Raw genomic sequence first — 22,142 nt, 5'->3', positions numbered from 1 at the left:
TTCTGCCTCATCAAGTCTGTTGTTAAGGCTTTCCATTGTATTTTCTATTTAACATATTGAATTCTTAATTTCTATTATTTGAGTTTGCTTTCTTTTACATATGTTTATCTTTCAGCAAAACTTTTCATCCATATCATGAATAGATCTATTTATCTCATCATTTTTTTCTCTGTGTTTTGAGTAATCTTATCAATCTTTTGAATGCAGTTTCAGGCATTTTATCAACCTCTTCTTCACATTATAATATTGAAATGTTTTGTTACTTTAGGGGAGTCATATTGTGTTCCTTATTCTTGCTTCTTGTATTTCTGGGTTTGTTTTTAGGCAGTTATGGAAACACTTGTTGGTTTTCTCCTCCGATGGCTTTTATCTTGGAACTCTGCCTCTGTGGCTTGGTGGAGTGTCTGCTCTTTCAGCAGATATCCAGAGGCATGTGCTGGGTGTGGTCAGGAGCTCTGATCAATGCTCAAGGATAGGCAGGAGTCCAGGGTGACACCCATGTTGGCTGTGGTAGATAACCTTTATTGTAAACCCAGGGGAGGATATGATCACATCTGATGGTATAATCAAGGCCTTACCTGCTCTCTTCCAAGGAGATCAATGCCCAGGGTTAGCCCACAGTGGCTACAACCCCCCAACAATGCAGGCACATGAACTACACAAAGGATCTGTGCAGTCCTCAGCATGAGTAAGGGACCCTCTGCAATCACCCACCCCAGGCAATTAGGGAACTCTGAGCCTCTGAAACCAAACCCAGAGACTCAACTTTACCCCATGCCTGATAGTGCAGTCACAGAATTCCCAGCTATAGCGTGCAAGGCTCCCATGTTCGCAGGATGCAGGTGATCCACTCTAAAACCACTGAGCCTGACCCATCCACAGGGAGAACACAGGCATCCCAGAGCCTGCTGCTCTGCCTTGATAGTTTGATTCCTGGAGCCTTTGATAGAGCAGGGGAACGGGAATACCTCACAATCCTACATAGGTGCCCAGACTCATGCCAACCCTCCAGGTCAGACTCAAAGTCAGTGGAGAATGCAGATATATCTCTCTGATAAAATCCCCTAAGCATATGCACATGAGCTGCCGCAGCCTCTACCAGCATTAAGGTGACATCTTCTCCCTGTTGATTGTGGGAACCATACACACATAGAGTTCCACCTACCAGCGACCACTCGCTGTCCTCCCCACATTCCTAAATAAGTATTGCAGACATGCCTCTGAAAAACACAAATTAGGTAAAATTAATTATATACCATACAGTCTGAAACACTGTAAATGGAAAAAATAAAGTAAAAATTTAAATTGTGTAAAAACATCAAGAAATGTCTCTGAAGGCAGCACCAGATGGTCATCTATTTTCCAGTGAGTTCCAAGAACTTCACTGTTCTGTAGTTCACACATGACTAGATGTCCCATAGGCACAAATATATGGTGAGTAATGTTCTTATTTATTTATGAAGACAGATATGGGTGAATAGAAACATTAAACAGATTCTGAAGGGACTACAGACCAAGGCCAAGAGCATGGGCCCTGGAATAGGACCATCTGGGTTCTACCTTATCTAGCTTTGTGATACTGGCCCACGTGTATAATCATCTGCTCTTCAATTTTCTCATTTTTATATTAAATTATATATTATAAAATATATATTATATATTATATTAAAATAGGGTGATAATGGAAATGGTTAAAATATTCACTCAAAGATAAAAGAAGAGACATATATGGAGCCCAACATACCGCCTTTTTATTGCTTTCATAGAGCTAAGTAATTGCACAACTGGCACCAGATCCTGCTTCCACTTTCCAGAAATGAAAATTATCACTGTTCTTATCATTGTTTATCTACCAATGATGTTACTAAAAGGTTGCAGATAGCTAGGGAATTTGCTCTATAAACATGATTTCCCCATGGAAATTTCCTCATTTTGTTTGAATGCTAGCACAGAGCCTAAAAGAGGGAAGTGGTCAGATTTTCCCTGGAAAATTTAGCTAACCAACGATGCCCCAGGAATCTGTTTATGCCACATGGCAACATCTCTGTTCTGCCCTGAGTTTGCTGCCAGCTCTGCTCCCCTGTTCTGAAGCCATCTCCTACAATGACCACATTGCTCCTGAAAACTAATCATTAGGAACACAGATCTTTTAGTTTGCATGTTTTTCTTAAAATTTTCTGAGCCCCTTTTCTAAAAATAAATATACTTGTAAAGAGTTATCAAAAGACCTTTTTGTGAGGAGCTGGAAGATCAATGTTATACTTCATGGCTGTGACATAGGCAAATAATTATTTATCATCACTCATGTTTTCCTTCCAAGCTTTTTCCCCCTACATGCTAGTCTCTAACTCAGTGTTTGAAAGTGGTTTGTATTAATCCATTTTCTTTTCCTGAATCAATACCCACTCTAAATTTGCTCCCTTCAAATAACATTATCGCTAACCAAACTCATGTCAAAGAACATTTCTTTGTCCTTGAATTTGTGTGCACTTGAATTATTCAATATTAAGATATTATTTTACTTCAGTTCATGGTGTGTGTGTGTGTGTGTGTGTGTATGTGTTACTAGTCCTACTAGAAGGTCTGTTTCTCAAAGAAAGAAAAAAGAGCTTTTATTTCCATATGTAACAGCCAATACATTGTTCATGCTGTGTAATCTGAATACATGGTAGGTAGAAATTACAAAACCCACTCTTTTAGCAGTAAAATGAATATATCCTTCAAATAGTTGCTTTTCTTAAAATAACACACTATTCAGGCAGATTACACAGAAAAGGATAAAGATGCATAAACAATAGTTCACGAAATATACATTTTAGTATTTTTAGAATTTAGATTCAATGTGTATTACAGGTTGAATATCCCTTATCTAAAATATTTGAGACCAAAAGTGTTCCAGATTTCAAGTGTTTTCAGATTTCGGGATTTTTACATATACATAATGAGATGTCTTGGGGATGGGATTCAAGTCTAAACACAGAAGTCATTTGTGTTCCATACACACCTTATACCCAGAGCCTGAAAGGAGTTTCATGCTGTTTTTTAGTGCTCTTGAGTTTTGCCAGAGACCTGTCTCATGAAGTTAAGTATGGAAGTTTCTACTTGGAATACCACACCAGCACTCAAACCATTTCAGGTTTTGGAGCACTTCAGATTGGGGATGCTCAACCTTTGTTTATAAAATCCCCTCCCTGACCCTTGAAAGTATTCTGGAAAAAAAAAAAAAGTCCTTGTCACTTAGAGGACTACCTGAGACACTACAGGTAATAAGTTCATAATTTGCTTTAAAATATCCCAGCAAAAAAGAAGAAAAATTGAGAGCAGGCCACTGAAGCTGTGTGCTAGGTCCCATGGAGATCCATGCAGCAAGTATGTGTCAGAAATGTTCCAGAATAAAAAGAGTAATGAAAGCAAAACAAGGAAAATCTGAGACCATACTGAATCACTCTTTTATCCACTTAGAATCCAAATGAGTTAGGTAAAATAAATATCCATTACCTTTCTGAAAGAAGGAATCCAAAACCAGCTATGGGCCAGCATTTAGCATCATGGTTAAGACGCCACTTGAGATGTTTGCATCCCATGTCTGAGGGCTGAGTCTAAAACCTGGTTCTGCTCCTGATTCCAGCGTCCCACAGATGTACAACCTGGGAGGTCCTGGTGATTGCTCAAATGGTTGGGCTCCTGCCACTCACGTGGGAGACCTGGATTCAGTTCCCAGGTCCTGATCATTTGAAAAGTGAATAAGCAGATGGGCACTCTTTGTATCTGTCTTTTTCTCTCTCTCTCTCTCTCTCTCTCTCTCTGTCTCTGTCTCTATCTCTCTCCCTCTCTCTTTCTTGCTCTTTGTCTCTCAAATAAATAACATGAATAATTTAACAACTAGCACCATAATGAAATTGGAAACTGGCGGTAGGACCCACATCCTGGCCTTGTGTCCTTCCTCGGGCTTCTTGAAGGATCGCTGTGTCAGTGACGGCACTGAGGGCGCAGAGAATGACACTGTGCAGAAGCAGTTGTCAGTGACTCAGAATGGAAACTCAGCAAAAACAGACTCTGAGCAGGCAAAAGCAATTGATGTTGTGTATACTTTATTTCCATCTGTGCACAAAGATAATATACCATTTGGGAGGAAAAATGTATTCATTGGAAAAAACTATGTAATAAATATAAAGATTCCTAAATGATTTAAGAGTAGCAAATAAAATGGTGACTACTTATATATGGGCTGAGCTGCTACTTAGTGCCAGGCATCCCTTGGGGGTTGGGGGTACACTGAGGAAAGCTTCTGTCCTCTGTCACCCCCTCTGCTGGTGGGGTGGGAGCAGATTTCAAAAATAATGATCAAGTGGTTTTCCAAAGTGTGCTAGAGTTATGGAGCGAAATATCACAGGTAAGCAGTTACCAGTGTGAGAAGCAGAGGAGGGGCCTGCGACTGAAAACACGGAAGTCAGAGCAAAGGCTTAGGGGTGAGCAGAGTGAGCAAAGTGTTCTGGCAGTGGACAGAGGAAAGTGCTGGTGCCCTGTAGTGCAGGTGCCCCCTGGGTTTGAGGGACAAAGTGGAGACCCACCTAGCTAGAGCTGCATGGATGTGAAGAGGCATGAAAGAAAATTTCCATAATTTTGATGGATAGATAGTGCTATAAAGTAATAAAAATATTTTAAAAATATATTTATAGTTAATCACACAAAACGTTGAATGCTTGTTCAGCCTTGGTGCCTCAATCTGGGAGCAGTTAACTTTAAATATATGGGACAGGATTTAGCTTAGTGAACAACATGCCCAACATATTGGGGTACTCGGGCTCAATATGCACTCACACACAAACACACATGCACATTGACACACACGTACTTGTATATCTAACGGCTAAGGAAACTTATAGGTTTGTGATAGTGATAAAAATTCACATTGGTTTTATGTGTTAACACATTTGGTTTGAAAGCTGTTTAAAATACCTATTTTCTGATGCTTCCTATTAACATTAAAGTTGTCATGGAATATGCATCGACCACTTGGCATGAATCCCAGAATGAATCCCAACTCCAGGTTCAAAAGCACAACTGATCTGCTGTTCTGTTCCTCACACACAGCTAGTGTGTGACACACGCTGGCCAGGGCTGCAGTGGAGTGTCATTGCTAGGCCAAAATGTACCTGAGAGGACTTTGGGAGGGGAGAGGTACCATGAGATATTTAGCACCACTGAGTATTGCCCCAAGTCTGTGAAAACTCTGCCCATAAATATATCCAAGAGATGCTTGCACATTATTGGTTGGGTTCCTGAATTACATATGGCTTTCAAACAACTGATTTGCTGCACAAATTTTGCAGCTGCTAAACAATGTTAAAATGTGTCAATAATTAAAATTAAACTTTCAATGATGAGGCTGTCCTTTGGATATAAGTATCATTCCATAGTTCAAATAAGCAAACGAGGACCAGGTGTTTGGACTTTGTAGCACTGGGAACAACTCTAATTGTCGTATGCATGCCACGAAGCAGGACTCCAATGTCAGGACTTGGGCTAAAGTGACATCAGAATTTAGTTTATTCCCCAAAAGCTTTAGAAAATGGCCAATCTGTAAAGTATTTCTGTTATTATGTGTAGCCTAGAAATAATGATGACTCTGCAACTATTCTCCCCAGCAAGAATGTGTCATAAGCCATAACCTCTTTCTTCTTGGGAAAATGGAACCAGAAGCCTCTGGGGACAAGAGGAAAGCAGGAATATTTTCAGTGCCACTGAATACAGGGCTCAGAAGGAAGCCCTCCCCTGCAGGAGAATGCCTTCAGAAGTGAACAACCCTGCTCTCCATGTATAGCAAATCTGCTTGGTAGTTGGGGGATGGAGGTTGCAGAGAAGTTGTTCAAAGTACACAAAATCTCAATTAGGAGGAAGAAGTTCAAGACATCTAGTGTAAAACATGGTATCATTAATAACCATGTGTTCTTGAAGATTGCTTTGACAGTAGATTTTAAATGTTCTTATCATAAAAAATTAAGTATCTGAGGTAATGGGATTGTTAGCTTGATTTAGACATTCTACAATGTGTACACATCTCAAAACAGCATACTTGGGGCTGGTGCTGTGGTGCAGCAGGTTAAAACCCTGGCCTGCAGCACTGGCATTCCATATGGGTGCCTGTTTGAATCCCGGCTGCTCCACTTCCAATCCAGCTTTCTGCTATGGCCTGGAAAAGCAGTAGAGGATGGCCCAAGTCCTTGGGCCCCTGCACCAGCGTGGGAAACCCAGAAGAAGCTCCTGGGTCCAGGCTTCGGATCAGCTCAGCTCTGGCCATTGTGACCATCTGGGGAGTGAACCAATGGATGGAAGACCTCTCTCTCTCTCTCTCTCTCTCTCTGTAACTCTGTCTTTCAAATAAATAAAATAAATTTTTAAAAGAAGCATAATTGATTTGTATCTGTCAAAAAATTTAAGATTCCCACCCCATATGAAGACAGTTAATGAGGACCAGCCCACAGGTGTCAGTCCTATTAAAGCTTTAGTCCAAGCGAAACAGGATGAACAGAGCTCCCCAAATATAGTCATGAGTCCTTGGAAGCTGCATGCCTTCTCTTGCACCTTCAGTCATGCACAAGGTGTGTCTCATTAACATCTCACATTTTCTAGGCAGTGCTGGATGATCACTCCAATCTGCAGGAGGGAAAAGATGAGCAACTCCTGACTCTGGAGAGACAAATTCTCACATCAGAACATTCTGCCCCTGGCCCCTGGAAATTCATGCCCTTTTCACACACAGTGAATTCGTTGCACCCCCCAGTAGTTCCAAAGTCTGAACTCAGTATGGTATTAACTCAAACATCCGAAGTCTCATCTGAGACTCAAGCAAACTTTTCCAGCTGTGAGCCTACAGAAATCCAAGTTACATATTTCTAAGGCCAAAGGTAAGACAGGTACAAAGTATGCCATTTCCATTCTGAAAGGCAGAGACAGAAGAAATAGAAAGAAGTTATAATTGGCTCAAAGCAAGTCTGAGACCTGGGAGGCAAACATTAAACTGTAAAGATCTGTGTCTAGCATCTGCCTGTCCCTGCAGTGTGGGCTGGGGTATAGTAATTTCACTCTGGGATCTTGACTTGCACAAAGAGAAGCATTCTAAGTGCAGACGTGTGTAAGGTACAAAAAGTGGTGAGGAAGTGAACATACAAATGTACCTACTCCCCATGCAGAGAAACACTCGTCATGAGTGGGCAGTGGACCAGAAGATTTCCCAAAGAGAGGAAGGGTGAGAGAGAGGACAGAGAGGACACCTGGCAGCACATCGCTGTGGTCTGCCAAGAAGGAGAAAGAGCCCCTCGCATTTGTTGGCTCTTTTACAAGGAAGGTGGTGGTGCCTGTACAGGTGTGAAGCCATCTGGAAAATACATAGCACCTCCACCAGTTCCACATGCGGTTTAACATCCATATTTTCACCATGTTTCCCACTTAGGTCCTGGATGAAGCACTTGCATCCCAGGGAAGGGAGTATTTTAATTGAAAAGTAGGAGGATAGAATTACATGGAGCTTGCAAATTCCACCTCTGTTGACTTAAACTACCTACCTACCTATTTCATTATCACCTATGGTTTTTCTGGTCACAGCCCACACAGCTGCTCTATAGGGCTACACATAGAGGCCTGTGGTTTTCAAGGTTGGTGTAGCATATTGCTGACTGTTCCACATTCCTGAGATCTCCTCTCTAATTCTATTCTTCTAGGCACTATTTAGCCAGGGGCTCCATTCAGCTGGTCCTGTGACCAAGCTTCCCTTTGAAATATTAGTGCAAGCTGTCATGATCCAATAATTGTTAAATTCTGCAAACCTGCAAAAACCACTGTCATATTGTCAATGCCAAGGTCTGGCACCTGTGTGCACCATACCTTGGCCTGCCTGGTTCTTGATCACAGCCCTGAATGCTTCCCTAGCTGAAGGCAGGGAGATCCATCATGAGCTGGTCATGAGAAGCTCCTGAAAAGTGGCTTCAGTTTTCATGAAACAGTTATTTCCTTTCAGTGAGGTGACCTCAAAGCTTTCTGAGAAGCCCTCATATCTTTTTTCTATTGTCTTTTTTTAAAAGATTTATTTTATTTATTTGAAAGACAGAGTTACAGAAAGAGGTAGAGACAGAGAGAGAGAGAGAGAGAGAGAGAGGTCTTCCATCCACTGGTTCACTCCCCAGTGGCTGCAATGGCCGGAGATGCACTGATCCGAAGCCAGGAGCGAGGAAGGTCTTCCGGGTCTCCAACATGGGTGCAGGGGACCAAGGACTTGGGCCATCTTCCACTGCTTTCCCAGGCCATAGCAGAGAACTGGATTGAAGGAGAAGCAGCCGGGGCTAGAACTGGCTCCCATATGGGATGCCGCGCTTCAGTCCAGGGCTTTAACCCACTCTGCCACAAGGCCTGACCCATCCTGTTGTCTTTCTGGTTAGCATCTCCTTTTTTTAAATGTGTGCTGATTCCTGTAGCATGTAGTGATTTCTTCTCCACACTCTTATGTCCGAAACGAACTTTGTCTTGGCTCTTTCTTTGACCAACTGCAAGTTTCCACTATCTTTCTTCTTTGCTCATTTTTGCTGTGGATTCTCACTGTAAAATGGACTGTAACTGTAACACCCATGCTGCAGCCTCAATACTGAAATATCTTTTAGCATATAAATGAGTACATCTCCTTTAAGTTCAGTGTTGATTGTCTCAGGAGTGGACACCACAAAGCCAGGTTCATTGCCATGGTAGAAGAGGATGGTGTTTCATGCAATTCTCAATAGAATCCTCATTGCCTTCTGAACCCTCACTAGTATGGCCTTTACTCTCCACTTTGCTATCAGTGTTCTGGTCTTTGGAGCCTTCTCCAGAATTACCTAGGATGTCCTGCATACAACCTTCTAGGCTTCCTCTTCCAAACTCTTCCAATCATTTCTAGTGATTAGCTTCCAAAGGTTCCTGCACAACTTCAGATAGAGTTGTAGTAATGACCCCACTCAGTGCCAATATTCTGTTCTAGTCAACTTTTCCCCACTATAATGACATACCAGAAGCAGGTTAACTTTATCAAGAGAAGTGGTTTATTTTGGCTTACAATTTGGCAGCTCCACCCTCCACAATAAGGCACATCACCCCTTGGGAAGCCATTGTGGTTGGCAGAGTCCTGAGGTGGTACAAAGGTTCAGATGACAAAAGACAAGGAGTGTACATTTCTGTCTATGGGTCTTCTTATAAAGCTACCAATATTCAGTCATGTGGATGTTGTGCAAAACCCAGTCCAGTCCAATCACTTCCCCAAAGTGTTGCCTCTAAGCACCATAATTGATAGAGTTTCAGTCCTTTTATCATCGTTGATGCAAGACCTTCGAATCTAAACTCCTGAGGTCAGGCAGATGAATATCCAAACTGTGGCAAGGTGTGACACGATTTGTTTTCTTTTTGAAACATGAGTGTTCCCTGCACTAAGCACCATGTTCAGTAGCCCACTTGTGTCTGCTGCTGTCGTCTAACCTGTGAGGTACCTGGTGAGTATGTGACAATATGCAGCTGCTCGGGGATTTGGGTTCAGGGAAGGCCTTTAATCACAGCTTGAAAGATGGTAGAGATACCCAGGTAAAATGAGTGGCAGGTATATTCTAGGGAAGAGAACAGTTGTTAATACCCCTGCAGTTCCCTAAGGGCTTTCCCAAGAATTTCAGCCCAGGTTCACAGGGCTAAAGGTTTCAGGGCAGGGTGCAAAGCCTGGTCTCACTCCTGGGCTGTAGCCCTTTCAATATATCACATGCCAAATTCATCATGGTGCCTTCAGGAGGAAGGTCAGAATGAGGAGTGCCAACACACCGCAACTGTGTCATGAAGTACTGCCTAGGACAGGCAACTTTGTAACTCCTTCAAATAAATAAATCTTTTTTTAAAAAAATATATACTTAACTATGACTACTATGAAGATATTTACGAGTCATTCAATTAGGAATGGTTTAAGTCCCCACATGCCCAATATTATCTAGTTTAGTATAAGCCTCACCTCAGGGTAGGTGCATAGTATGTGATCACCTGATGTCTATTGTAGAATAATTTTGGGTAGTTGGGTGCTTGTATATGAAATTTCTGCACAGTTGATGGGATCCAAGCCTCCAGTCATTTCAGGAAGTAATGCCTGGTGGAAACAGCACAAAGAAAGGAAATCTAATTGAACCACACAAGCAAGTTAAGTAGCTAGATGAGTCTCTTTCTTTTTTTCTATTTTTAAAGCATTTTTTTCTTTTTCTTATTAATTTTTTTCTTTTTCTTCATTTTTAGATTTATTCATTTACTATTTGAAAAAGTTACAGAAAGAGAGAGAGAGAGAGAGACAAAGGGAGAGAAATCTTCCAACCTCTGGTTCATTCCCCAAATGGCCATGACAGCCAGTGCTAGGGCAGGCTGAAGCCAAGAGCCAGGAGTTTCATCTGGGTCTCCCATGTGGGTACAGGGCCCCAAACACTTGGGCCATCTTCCACTGATTTTCCGGGCATGTTAGCAGGGAGCTGGATCAAAAGTGGAGCAATTAGGACATGGACCAGTATCCATAAAGGAAGCTGGCACTGAGATGGAGGCTTAATACATTGTGTCACAGTGCCGGCCCCCAACTGGGCCTCGTCCTAAGGTCCTTTATTATTGGTGTAGATGAACATCATTCTTTGTTGCACACTTGGAAAACATTAAAACTATTAGAATTATATATAATAAGATCTGATATCATAACTAAAGATGCCATGTCACTACTTAGATATTATTCAAATTGATATTACAGTATCAACAAGTTAGAAATACATGAAATATTTTATAAAAATAATTTGTGTCTCTAGGACTGATTTGCCAAAGGTGATACTACAAGCAAAACAAAAGTGAACCTCACAGAGGAAATATTTCTGAAGCTTCAAATTAGTATTTGTTTATAGTCAAGAGAGAACTTTCTCCATTGCTCCAGCTCAGACAACTCTAAGGACATTCAACAACGTCTCCTGGTGATTTAATCAAGAGATAAATGGAAGCACAGGCATAGAAAGAAAAACACTTTGATAGAGAGGAATCAGAAATGAGGAGGGAGGGCAGTCAAGGAGTCAAAGATAGGAACGCAGAACAACGGTTTCAGTAGAGACAAATTAATAGAAAGCAATGTAAGTACGTGTAAGGGGAAGTGTTACTTTAAGACCTCCACAGATGACCAATGCATCTTGAAACTATGTATTTCAAATCATTGGGAAAATCTGTCCCTTTTGTCGCTCCCCCTCTTCGTGGAGGAACGACACAGGACCCTGCGCTGTTCTTTCGTCTGCTCGGCCCTCCCCGGGTTTGCTGCTGGTTCTTCCCGGGTTGGCTACTATCCCTTCCACCTCCGTGGAAGGGCAGTTCCCCCTGGCCACATTCCCCACTTCCGCAGGGGAGCGGCACACCGCCGGCCGGCTCTTCTCGGGGGCTGCACAGGTGTTCCTTCAGCTAGATGTTCCCCTTAGATGTTCCTGGTGCATGCCGTCTCTCTCCTCCTTTATAGTCCTCCTCCGCCAATCCTAACTCGGCTGCCCACACGCCGAGTACGCTGCTTTCCTCCAATCAGGAGCAGGTCCTACAGTTTATTAGTTGAACTGGAAGCAGCTGTGCAGAAGCTGTTTACTTCTCTCCCAGCGCCATATTGTGGGAGAGCAGATGCATAGAATAAGTCTTAATTCCAGTAACTCAGTCTAGTCCGGATTGCTCCCCACACCTTTGAGGGGAAAAATTAAAATAGTGTTGATCTTTACCATCTTTAACTATATAATTGGTTCATTAAGTGTCTGTTAATTTGGGGTTTATTGGTTTCCATGAACTTTGTTTTTGTGCCTGCTCTGCATATAAAAGCCAGCAGATACGTTAACTATAAGAAGTTATAAAGGTTCTACAGCCTCAGCTGCACCTACACAGTTGCCTGGCATGGGAGGATCTCCCTTAATGAGCATTTACAGTGGGGTGGAGGCAGGGGCTGATGCCAGGGCCAGTAAGAGGGCAGTCTACAGGATTGGATTATTTCCTTTAGGGACACTTGCAAAATAAATGCCTCTCACACTATGGGCTTGTGTTAATGCCTATAATTCCTCCTCTGCTCAGGAGGTCACGAGGCTGCTGTTAAGCATGATAGAAGATTTCCTTAGAGCTCAAAGTTTTATGGGCTACCTCCCAGCCATAGGCAAAGCTAAGGAAAATACAATGCTTTTCTCCAGATACAAAATTTAATTGACTTTGCAAGTGAATGAATAATAAGATGGATGACTCTGTGCGTATTTCAGTTCTGTTCAGTTTATCATAAATGACATTTGAGGAAGTCTATGAATGCCAAACATCAGGTTTTGAGGACATAATTGTGCCCTGGAATTATGCTTAAGTAACTAAGGACAGCATTTTGATGATGTTTTTATCTAAGCAACTCACATTAAAATCCTTCCAAGATCATGTCATAAACTTTAAATTATAGAGGAGATTGCCTATTTGTGGAAATGAATGCGATGCAACTTATTAATTTTCCTGACATTATTCAGCATCCTATTACTGGTACATTTACAATTATAATAATTATCTAATCAATGCTATTCTAATCCTATAATATTTCAACTAGATTTCACTAACTAGCCAACACTGCGAATGTTCAATACAATATTGGAGGTAATGAAAACAGTTGGCATATATATTTAGGAGAAATATGTAAAGATAGTATAATGAGAAGTACAAGATAGTATATAAATAGGAAACAAAACATTTCTCCAATATATTTATAAAACAAGGCATTGCCACATGCTCAATCCATAACTAAATCAGGATTCATGCTTGAAAAAATAAAACACAGCAAAAAATTTCAGAATCATCTTCATGATGGATACTGAAAAACCATCATTTCTTATATATTTCATCTGGTTATTTTGGGTATTTCAGGAGGGAGGATAATTTATCCACTGTTTGTTCATCTTGACTAGAAGTAGAAGACAGAAATAAAGATGTGTTTACAAGGATACATATATGTAATATCATTTTGAAAAATGGTAATCCTATAAAGTACAGAGATCCTACCTGAGGAGTAAGGTGGACATGACTCCTGTTGTTGATTTAACAATTTACACTCTTATTTATGCCGTCATTAATCACCTGAAGCTCTTGTCATGAGCTGCAAAGGCTATAGAATATTTCTGTAAGTAAGCCATTCTAACTGGGGTGAGGTGAAACCTCACTGTGGTTTTGATTTGCATTTCCCTGATTGCTAGTAATCTTGAGCATTTTTTCATGTGTCTGTTGTCCATTTGGATTTCTTCTTTTGAAAAATGTCTATTGAAGTCCTTGGCCCATCTCTTGAGTGGCTTGTTTGTTTTGTTGCTGTGGAGTTTCTTGATCTCTTTGTAGATTCTGGTTATAAATCCTTTATCGGTTGCATAGTTTGCAAAAGTTTTTTTCCCATCCTGTTGGTTGCCTCTTCACTTTCTTGACTGTTTCTTTTTACAGTACAGAAATTTCTCAATTTGATGTAATCCCAATGTTAATTTTGGCTTTGACTGCCTTGCCTCCGGGGTCTTTTCCAAGAAGTCTTTGCCTGTGTCTGTATCTTCCAGGGATTCTCAAATGTTCTCTAATAATTTGATGGTGTTGGGTTATAGATTCACATCTTTAATCCACGTTGAGTGGATGTTTGTGTAAGGTGTAAGATAGGGGTCTTGCTTCATGCTTCTGCACATGGAAATCCAGTTTTCCCAGCACAATTTGTTGAATAGACTGTCCTTGCTCCAGGAATTGGTTTTATATCTTTGATCAAATAAAAGTTGGCTGTAGATATTTGGATTGATTTCTGTTGTTTCTATTCTGTTCCATTGGTCTATCCATCTGTTTATGTACCAGTACCATGCTGTTTTGATTACAAATGCCCTGTAGTATGTCCTGAAACCTGGTATTGTGATGCCTCCGCCTTTGTTTTTGTTGTACAAGATTGCTTTAGCTATTCGAGGTCTCCTGTGCCTCCGTATGAATTATAGCATCTGAGAAGAATGTCTTTGATATTTTGATTGGTATCGCATTAAATCTATGAATTGCTTTTGGGAGAATGGACATTTTGATGATATTGATTCTTCCAATCCATGAGCATGGAAGATTTTTCCATTTTTTGGTATCCTCTTCTATTTCTTTCTTTAAGATTTTGTAATTCTCATCTTAGAGATCTTTGACATCCTTGGTTAAGTTTATTCCAAGGTATTTGATTGTTTTTGTGGCTATTGTGAATGGGATTGATCTCAGAAATTCTTTCTTAGCCATGGCATTGCCTGTGTATACAAAGGCTGTTGATTTTTGTGCATTGATTTTATACCCTGCTACTTTGCCAAACTCTTCTATGAGTTCCAATAATCTCTTAGTAGAGTTCGATGGATCCCCTAAATAAAGAATCATATCATCTGCAAAGAGGGATAGTTTGAGTTCTTCCTTCCCAATTTGTATCCCTTTAATTTCTTTTTCTTGCCTAATGGCTCTGGCTAAAATTTCTAGTACTACATTTAATAGCAGTGGTGAGTGTAGGCATTCCTGTCTGGTACCAGATCTCAGTGGAAATGCTTCCAACTTTTCCCCATTCAGTAGGGTGCTGGCCATGGGTTTTTCAGAAATTGCTTTGATTGTATTGAGGAATGTTCCTTCTATACCCAATTTGCTTAGAGTTTTCATCATGAAAGGGTGTTGTATTTTAGTGAATGTTTTCTCTGCATCTATTGAGGTAATCATATGGTTTTTCTTCTGAAGTTTGTTAATGTGGTGTATTACATTGATTGATTTGCGAACATTGAACCATCCCTGCATACCAGGGATAAATCCCACTTGGTCTGGGTGGATGATCTTTCTGATGTGTTGTTGCATTCTATTGGCTAGAATTTTATTGAGGATCGTTGCGTCTATGTTCATCAGGGATATTGGTCTGTAATTCTCTTTCAATACTGCATCTTTTTCAGGTTTAGGAATTAAGGTGATGCTGGCTTCATAGAAAGAATTTGGGAGGATTCCCTCTTTTTCGATTGTTCTGTATAGTTTGAGAAGAATCGGAGTTAGTTCTTCTTTAAATGTCTGGTAGAATTCAGCAGTGAATCCATCTGGTCCTGGGCTTTTCTTTGTTGGGAAGGCCTTTATTACTGAATCAATATCTGACTTTGTTATAGGTCTGTTTGGTTTTCAATGTCTTCATGGTTCAATTTAGTTAGGTTGTATGTGTCCAGGAATGTATCCATTTCTGATAGATATCCCTGTTTGCTGGCATACTACTCTTTATAGTAATTTCTGATGACTCTTTTTATTTCTGTGGTGTCTGTTGTTACATTTCCATTTTCATTTCTGATTTTATTGATTTGGGTCTTTTCTTTTTTTAGTTAGTTGGGGCAATGGTGTGTCAATTTTGTTTATTTTTTCAAAAAAAAAACCAGCTCCTCGTTTGGTAGATCTTTTGTAATTTTCTTTGGATTCAATCCTGTTGATTTCTTCTCTGATTTTAATTATTTCTCTTCTGCTACTAGTTTTGGGTCTGGTTTGCTGCAGTTTTTTTAGATCCTTGAGATGCACTGAAAGCTCATTTATTTGGTGCCTTTCTAATTTCTTGATGTAGGCACCTATTGCTATAAACTTTCCTCTTAACACTGCTTTTGCTTTATCCCATAGTTTTGATATGCTGTGTTGTTATCCTCATTTACTACCAGAAAGTTTTTGATTTCTCTTTTAATTTCTTCTATGACCCAGTGTTCATTCAGGAGCATGTTGTTCAATCTCCATGTGATTGCATATGCTCTAGGGACTCCTGAGTTGCTAATTTCCAACTTCATTCCTTTTTGGTCTGAGAAGCTGCATGGTATGATTCTAATTCTTTTGAATATGTTGAGATTTGCTTTATGGCCTGTTATGTGGTCAATCCTACAGTAGGTTCCATGTACTGCTGAGAAGAATGTAAATTCTTTAAGTGTAGGATGATAAGTTCTGTAAATATCTGTTAGATCCATTTGGGCTATAGTATCAATTAATCTGTCTTTTCCTTGTTGATCTTCTGACTGGTTGATGTGTCTATTGCTAAAAGTGGAGAACTGAATTCCCCCCATGCTATTGTACTGGAGTCTAAGTCTCCCTTTAAGTTCCTTAATATATCTTTTAAATAAACCAGTGCCCTGTAATTAGGTGCATATACATTGATAATCATTATATCTTCCTGTTGAATTGATCCCTTAATCATTATATAGTGTCCCTCCTTGTCTCTCTTAATAGTTTTTGTGTTAAACTTTAATTTTGTCTGATATTAAGATGGCTATGCTAGCTCTTTTTGGTTTTCTTGTCATGGTGTATCTTTTTCCAACCTTTCACTTTCAGTCTGCATGCATCTTTTTTGGAAAGATGTGTTTCTTCTAAGCAGCAAATAGATAAATTGGTTTTTTTAATCCATTCAGCCAGTCTGTGTCTTTTAACTTGAGAATTGAGGCCATTTACATTTAATGTGACTATTGATAAGTAGTGACTTTGCCCTGCCATTTTCCCAAAGATATTTCTAATATATGCTTTTAACTTCCTGTGATCTTTTAATGGGAGATTTTCTTCCTTTACCTTCTTTCATATTGATGGCCGTGTTTCTGTGTGTAACACATCTTCAAGCATCTTTATGTTTCACTGTGGTGAGTTTGATTACAATGTATCACGGAGAGGATCTCTTTTGGTCATGTTTATTGTGGGTTCTATGTGCTTCCTATACTTGGATGTCTCTTTCTTTCTCCAAATGTGGGAAGTTTTCTGCTAATATCTCACTAAAAAGGCCTTCTAATCCTTTCTCTCTCTCTTCATGACTTCAGGAACTCCTAGAACCTGAATGTTGGGTTTTTAAATAATATCCTGTAGGTTCCCAAAAATACTTTTTAGATTTCTAATTTCCTCTTCTTTTCCTAGGTTTGACTGTATACTTTCCTGTGCTCTGTCTCCCAAGTCCGATATTCTCTGTTCTACCTCACTGATTTCTGTTTTTAAGGTTCTCAAAAGTGTTTTTCACTTGTTCTATTGAATTCCTCATTTCATTTTGATTCCTCCTTCAGATTTCATTTTCAGGAGAGAGATTTTCTGTCCTGTCCTGTATGGATTTCTGTAGTGCCTGCATTTGTTTTTGATAACTTCTAAATATTCTTATCCTAGATATTTTGAAATCCATATCTTGCATTTCTTCTATCTCATCATCTTCATAATCTTGTATTGGAGTGTCATGTTCATTTGGGAGCATCACGATGTCTTCCTTGTTCTTGTTTCCTCAGTTCCTGTGTTTGTTGTTTGGCATTGTGGAGATATTCTTTGGTTTCTTCTTCTTCTTTTTTTTTCCCACTGTGGTGGCTTTTATTGTTATACTATGACTCTAGATTAAGTGGACTGTCTGCTTTTGCTGAATCTTTAGAGGCTTGTAGTGAGTGTGGCTGGAGAGATCTGTTCACATCTTCAGGGTTAAGGGTATGCCAATGGTGACACACCCAGGTTTGGCATGGTAAATCTTTTCTGTCTCTCCTAGATTGCAATCACTGCCTGAGCGCTAGCTCCAGTAGGTATATTTGTCTGCTCTGTCCCAAGGACCACACAAAGGATCTGTTCAGTCCTCAGTGTAAGCTCAGATTCCTCTGCAGTGTCTCTCACCAAGTAGGCAAAGCTGTCCGAATTTGTGGCGTCTCCCCCGGAGACTACTCAAGTCTCAGCCACACTGTGAGTTCTCCCACACACCCTTCAGTTTTTATTATTTTTTCTCAGCCCCAGTTCATAAGCTCCACACATTCACTAGGTCTTAGTCTCCTGTTATTTCTCCCCACCAGAGTCAGATTTTTCTGTTTGGCTGAGGGTGGGCGCAGCCCCAAGCTGGTGCAGCTGTTACATATGTCCAAAATGGCACCTGCTCTTTTGCCTTGTTTGTCTTTGTAAGGTCAGTGGAGAGAGAGAATTGTGTCTGTATCAGTCCCTTTTATATATTTTTTCTCTCTTCTAATTAGCTTGGTGAACTTTCCCTCACAGGGCTTCAAGCCTCATTCACTCTAGGTTCTTCCTGCTGCTTTTCCGCCAGTGTCTTGGGCTACTGCGGTTTCACCTCACCTCACTTTCCAGCACTAGTGCATAGACTCGGCAGTTGGGGTCCCGAGCCATGGGTGCCTGTCCCTCCGAATAGGTCCACAGTGTACCTCTAATTCAGGAAGAATTTCCTCTGCAGTTTTTTCCCTAACTCTTCCCTGAGACTATGGTGTCTCCACTTTTATGAAACCATCTTTTCCTGAACTATCAGTGAGCTCCCTCCCTATTCCGCCATCTTGGAGACCTCTCTTAATGGTTAAATTTTTGTCAACTTGGCTGGCTCATGGGTTACCTGGATGTGTAGGTAAATGTTATTTCTAAGTGTATCTCTGAGGGTGCTTCTGATGAGACTAGTACTGGAATTGGTGAACTAAGTAATGCCTGGATCCCTCCTGTCCCTTGCCACATGTATCATGATAGATGCCATCCATGGCATTCTGCAAAGTTGTAATATTTGCTGTTTGTGAAATGCTCTCTGCTCTGAGGCTGGTGTGTAGGATCACATAATTATCCTAATACACTTGTCAATCTACTCAGTCAGTAAGCACATATAGAGTATCTAATCAATGCAGCTTTGTAATTCTTTACTTCTTACATCAAGCACAGTAATTTGATAAAATATAAAAACCTCCATCTTTTTTTAAAAAAATGGCCCTTAAAAGTGCTGGTGTTGGGCATGCTGGGTAAAGCTTTGCCTGCAACACTGACACCCCATATGGGCACTGGTTTGGGTCCTGGCTGCTCCACTTCAAAACCAGCTCCCTGATAATGCACCTCTAAAAACAGTGGAAGATGGTCCAAGAGCTTGGTCCCTTGAACCTGTGTGGGAAATGCAGAAGCTCCGGGTTCCTGGCTTCTGCCTGGCCCAGCTCTGGTAGTTGCAGCCATTTGGGGAGTAAATGAGTAAATGGAAAATATCTCTCTCTCTCTCTCTCTCTCTCTCTCTCTCTCTCTCCCCCCCTCACTTTCTGTAACTCTGTCTTTCAAATACATAAAATAAGTCTCTTTAAAAAAATGGCCCTTAAAACAAGACTCACCATTGGTGCATATCAACTGATGAGCAAAACAGGGAAGTGACCTAAACAAATTAAAATATGGTACTAAGCTAGAATTCGAAATAAGAATTTTAGATAGGATATTTCTAAGATCTCTGGCATAGTAAGTTACATTTTATAATGATTTCTGGATCTGTTTCAGTAAGTATTTCTATCAGTACAAAAAAATTTTTTTTTACAGGCAGAGTGGACTGGACAGTGAGAGAGACAGAGAGAAAGGTCTTCCTTTTCCGTTGGTTCACCCCCAAGGGCCACTGTGGCCGGTGCACTGCGCTGATCTGAAGCCAGAAGCCAGGTGCTTCGTCCTGGTCTCCCATGAGGGTGCAGGGCCCAAGCACTTGGGCCATCCTCCACTGCACTCCTGGGCCACAGCAGAGAGCTGGACTGGAAGAGGAGCAACCGGGACAGAATCCAGCACTCCGACCGGGACTAGAACCCAGCGCTGCAGGTGGAGGATTAGCCTAATGAGCCATGGCACCAGCCTCAGTACAAAATTACTCACCTGTGTAAGTAGATTGTATCAAACTTTCTCTGAGGAGGAGCCTCTTGCCCTAGAGTGAAACGGTGAAGTTGGATCCTTTGGTTCTAAGACCAAGATTTGAGAGAAGGGGAATATTTCACTGCATAAGACCAAGGAAGGCATTCTGTTTTTCTTTCCCAAGAGCATGAAGATGGAGAGATGGGAAGAGGTAAGGTTATACACAATGGGGTAGCTGGGATGAGTTAAGGTGAATTCCACATTTTTACATCTGTTTATACAATGTTTATGGATGCTATTTTTATTATTGTGGTGTCAACTTTTCCTTATTTCCCAAATATTTTCTCCAGGAAAGTAACTGCTCAGAAATGGCTCATGTACATGAATTTGCAGTCAGTCTGTGTTTCATGTTAGGCCCTGAGACATCCCTGAGATGGTAGTTATGGAGCAAAGACCTCAGAAGGCTAGAAAGGCCACAAAAATTCAACAAGGACTATTTCCAGAAGCCTACGGGAAAGATTATGAATTACCATACACTACAAGATTGACAGAGTTCACATTAATCTTGATCAAACCATGAAGACCTCACCAAACACACCTTCCAGATGCAGAAGGGGAACACAGAGATTTATGAAAAATTAATCTGCAACTTTTTGAAAGATCATTAAAAAGTGGAAGAAGATCACAAAAATTGAGTTTGGAACAAGTAAGACTGTAACTCAATGTTATCCTTAGAGAACTTTTAGAATGCGGTATCAAACCAATAACTTGAGTGCACATGAAGAAAGGAAAATTATTTTTAGGAATCTCTTAAAAATGGGCACTTTGCAAGAAGAAAGAAACTCAGCATCCTGGGAAACATTTTTTCTAGTATTAGTGTTTAAACAAAACCTTAAGCTGAATTTTCTAAAGGGAGTTGAGGCTGAAGAGTGAAGCTGAAAAGAACACAAATGAGTCATCTCCAACCTTTCTTCTTCCTCCCACTACTGCTTATCCATGTCATCATTCCTCCTAAATCTGAAGACTGGGGCTTTATGATGTCACTGCTTCTCTGAATGGGCGACTGTGATTCTGGGGGGATAAGCTTCTCAAGGATATAGAAGCATTGTCAGATTTTGAAGGGAGGCTTCTGTCAGAAGGGTCTGTGATAGCCTGAGGAAACTTCCACTGGCCATTCAAGATTTTTTGTCTATCCCAGAGAAATCCGTTCAGCTCTCATCTCTTGCTGGCTTTGGCTACCCACTGTGAGAGCACTTACCTGGTACAGGTCTGCCTGCCATGACTCCATGCCTCATCGGCCCACAAGTGGCTTATCTATTCTGTTCTGAAGCTCCAACGTTGATTCCTGCCTAGCTCCTGACCACTTCTTGCACTCAGTGTGTAGTACTAGCCCCTGACTAATTAGCTTAGCTGTTTCTCGCATGAATTCAGCCCCAGTATTGTAGAGGGGACATCAAGAAGAAGTTCATGGAAACTGGATATACAAGATGTATTTATTTTGTTGCAGAAAGCTTTTGAAATCTATGCATGTAAAGGATTCTGAAAAAGCTCATGGAAAATGTACATTATGAAAAAAAAGATGCATGAATTTCTATTGTTTTGTATCTAAATACACTTGTAATTTCATGTTTCTATAAGCTTTTTGAAGTACTCCCTTAATCAGCGTCTAGTTTCACATACATGTATTTCTTGACCTATTTTGCTTAAGTCCTTCCTTGACTCTGCCAACCCTTTCCTGGAAACTGGTCTACTCAAATCCATCTGCTTCCAGTTCTAAGGATAAATTGCTTTGTTTCCAACAAAAAATGAAAATGTAAATCATGTAATATAATCATATTGTGGCAGTGAAAAATGGCCATAACTTCAAGTCTCATCTATTTTTCTGTATGAAACAAACTATATTACAAGTGATTACCTAGAAATATATCCCTTACTCTTGAAATTGAAAACTATTAGGCAAAATGCCCATGTATGATTTATGTTCTGTTAGAAAAGAGACAGAAAATGCCCCCATTTCATCATTTTGGATGATAGGATTTTGTGTAAATATCCAGGGTTATCATGAACACACATTACTATGTAGACCTCAATTATATTTTGACATTTATTTCCTTAGAAAGAGAAATAGAAAGAAGAAACAAAGCATTAAAAAGATCATTCAGTTGGCCAACTCAAATACCATTTTAATGTTATTATTTTTCAACCAACACCTTATGCAGTCTAGTAAGTTTAAATTTAGGATTCAAATACTAAATAAAGAAAAGCCCATTTTAATGGCCTAATGAGGGATATAGAACAATTCATTTTCTCTAAGAAAAACGACCTCAATAATACTAGAAATAAATAAACCATGTTTACTATAGCTACTGATACAAAATACCTGTAAAGTGTATTGGACTGTGTTATTACAGACATAGAATGCCTATTTTGTATTTCACAAATTTGAGCGGCTGGCTTAGTGGCACAGTGCTGGTTTGAGTTCCAGATGCTCCACTTCTGCCCCAGCTGCTTGCTGATGTGCCTGG

The sequence above is a fragment of the Oryctolagus cuniculus genome, chromosome 6 (assembly GCF_964237555.1).
Source record: "Oryctolagus cuniculus chromosome 6, mOryCun1.1, whole genome shotgun sequence".
Classification (NCBI taxonomy): domain Eukaryota; kingdom Metazoa; phylum Chordata; class Mammalia; order Lagomorpha; family Leporidae; genus Oryctolagus; species Oryctolagus cuniculus.
The sequence above is the reverse complement of the archived record's forward strand: the minus strand, read 5'-3'. Positions refer to the sequence as shown.